Raw genomic sequence first — 3641 nt, 5'->3', positions numbered from 1 at the left:
CCAAGCTATGAACATTCAAGAAGCAACAGAAGATTTGTCGAGAACATCGTCAATATCATCGTCTTCCCCATATACAATTTGTTGTTGACTAGGAAGATGAAAAGGAAGTCTAACCACAGAACGATACCTATAATGAACATTATATTTAAAAATTCGGCATGATGATTCACATGAAGATAAATATCTACAGTCGTAATACTCATTTATTTCATTGACCGCATCATTAGTATCACAATCGTTATTGCTTCGTATAATGGCAATTGTAGCTCTATCAGGTCCCTTGTTTATATATTTAAATAAATACTTTATAGAAGAACCCTTATTGCACCATTCAACATTAATATGTGCTTGATATCTTTTCAATAGATATTTGTTGTAAGGGACAACATTTATATTATCCAATTTCACACCCGATTTTTCAACAAAATGACCATCATTTCTTCTCTTATATAATGGAAAACCATTCTGATCTACAAACGTATGATTACAAAATTGCTTTGGAAAGTTTTTCAAGCACTTTTTGTCGACCATACATGGACAATTGATATTTTCAACGCCACATGGACCATGAATCATGAACTCATTCACAAGAGAATACAATTATGGATCTTCATCTATGTTTGGTATCTCAGTGGAAATTATCGGATCGATAAATTCAACAGTGGGTAGCTTGTAGTCAAAATGCATAAATATACATATGTGACTATAGGGCGAACCTCTTTTTTGAAATTCAATTGTATAAACAACTGCATAATATTTTGCACAAAAATCAAATATGATTATACCGTAATGAAATATATAATAAAAAGCATAAATTTTATCAATTATGAAGAAACATAAGTTCAAATACCTGCTTGAACTATGTTGAAAATGTGATTCTCCCTTAAGTCTTTAATAAATGTATCAAGCTTGATCTTGAACAACCTACATAGTATATCATGTCTATCTTCTGGTTGAAGTGAAGCATCCTTAAGAAACCTTTTAACCTCTGGCCATTTGGGATTACACATAAAGGTTATGAAGAAATCAGGATATCCAAACCATTTACATAACGACATGGCATCCAAATAATTTTGAAGCATATAGCGCGCACCACCAGTAAAAGATGAAGGTAATATCACACGTTGGCTGACGTTGGAGATATCTGTAGTTCCTTGAGCTTTTTGGTTACGCAAATTATCATAAGACTCATATCTAAGAACATATTGTTGATGGGTTTTATGCAAAACATCAATCCTATGGTGTACATGCAAACCCTAATAGCATTTGGATCTAGTTTGTCTAATGAACATGCAATTGAATATCCAAAGCTATAAACCCTAGTTCTAGCATACAATTAATCATGTTAACATAAAATAGGGTTTAGATCTGACATTTGATTGTTATATAGCAATAACAATCTAATCCTTAGCTTCAGAAAGCTTAGTGCCTCAATTGTTGCACCTCTAATGGAGTCACAAACACCACTAAGCAACAAGATGAAGAAGAGAAGAGAGGGGAGGCACCAAAAACGGCTGGAAACCCTAATCCAAGAGTTGGCCACGTTTTTGGTGCATAGAGGGCCTTTATATACATGTAGACTATTAGGGTTTACAACTAGGAAACCCTAATCTGGCTGCTTAAGACCTAAGCAGCCCATGAACTCCTTGAACAAATGCCCTGGACGAATTCTTAATGAATTTCCCATAGAACTCGTCCACCTATATTATTTAGGTAATCCATAGCCCAATGGCGATTATCTTATAGTTACAAATCCAGTCCCTTAAGTTTAATTAATCTCTTTCAGCGATAAAATTAATTATCAATTAATTCTTGACTAACATTAATTAAACAATATGATTTCTCCTTTAATATATTATTCTCATAATACATTAATAAATCATAATTAAACCTTTCTCTCCTTAATTCATCCTACATATTGCTATGGTGAAGGCAACCCAAAAGGACCATGCTCATAATCGGGTCAAGTATACATACCAAAATAGTTATGGACTTAGACACTAATCCAACAGTCTCTTACTTGGATAAGTCTAATAACTATTTTCTGTATGACTTCAGAACCTGATCAGCAACCGTAGTTTTCAAAAGCCGCTGTAAACTCTGATCTTATCAGATAGCGTGTCCTTTAGATAAGGGATCATATATTCCTCCATTCTCAAAAAATCATATAGACATAAGACACGAATTTTAATCATTCTCTCTATATTGTTTCCCGACTTCCGATTTATGACGACTGGCAACAGACTACAATTGAACACATCAACTTAGTCTCGGCTTGGCCAAGCGCTTAGGTGTCAATTCTAAATCATCGAGAGGCCCACATATATCGCTTTTATCCCACTTTGGGTAAAAGGAATGGATAAACTTTGACTCAATTCTCGCTTGCATTCACAGATCGAATCACACACAGCAATAAGTTTTATAACACCAAGTTACTGGTGCGTTTACGTATTATCAATGTGCAACCGACCAACAAATAAGAACTCGCATGTCTCGGTTTCAAGAATATACAATATTATCATCTCACAATCACTCGTGATATAACCCATGAAGTGGTTCATGTGAGCGTGGGTTTAATCCAATACTCTAATCTTATCAAAGCACTCATAAACTTTGCAGCAAAGTTGTGCTATGTCTAAACACTTCAGACAGTGTACAGACACTTCATGTCAGTCTTCCTTCATACTTACTTCCAACATATGACTGACTGTGGAGGTTCGAATAACCCAGTTATTCTGGAAGTCAAAACATGCAAACTGAAACACAACAATAGTACTTAATCCTATATGGACCCAAACTTGTGGGAGTAAATAAAACACTTCTATTTAAACACCATATTGATTACTCATTATTCATCGTTTACTGTTTCAGAAAATCAACTTATTACTCAAATTTACAACAATAGCTGTCCCATGCACAAAGCATGCACACTATGTTTCCTATGGCCATTTATTTGTGAAATAGATCAATTGAAAAACTTTTCTAATTATGCTCATTTCACAATTCCCAATCCTTATCATTAGTGTTAGAACACAAGGTTCTTGCCACTACTAGAATATGCTATATTCTAACATTTTATGCAGCGATCCTTTCGCAAAGTCATAGCACAAAAGTCACCAAGACTTGCCCAATGAAATTACAAAGTACTCTATCGGAAATTGTTACAATACAATTCCATAGACGTGAAGTCTCACATTCAAAGTACATTCCTTTGAACATCCTTCTTGCATAAAAGTTTCTAATCTAGACATAGACTCTCAATATCCAACTCCCAGTATGGAAACATTTTCATATTTCCCATATGACAACTCATTCTTAACAGAATCTTATCTATTCATAATAATGTCAATATGATCCATCCAATACCATACTTCCAACTACTCATAGGCGACCAATCCTCAACGAACTTTGGATCATCCTTTAATAGTTGTTTAATTATTTTAGTCAAAACCGATTATAGTCCTTTTTCCCTCTTAATGCGCTAGACATTTGGAAAATTTTAGAATGGTCAAATATTATAACATTTGCAATCGATCCTATACCTGAAGCGTATGGGACACGATGCATAATGTCTTACATAAATATATGATACTTTATCAATCTTTTGCCATAATATTTTATGTGTCGCGTTCTCACAATTC

The sequence above is a fragment of the Lactuca saligna genome, chromosome 2, assembly GCF_052625555.1.
Source record: "Lactuca saligna cultivar CGN05327 chromosome 2, ASM5262555v1, whole genome shotgun sequence".
In the NCBI taxonomy this organism is placed as follows: Eukaryota; Viridiplantae; Streptophyta; class Magnoliopsida; order Asterales; family Asteraceae; genus Lactuca; species Lactuca saligna.
The sequence above is the reverse complement of the archived record's forward strand: the minus strand, read 5'-3'. Positions refer to the sequence as shown.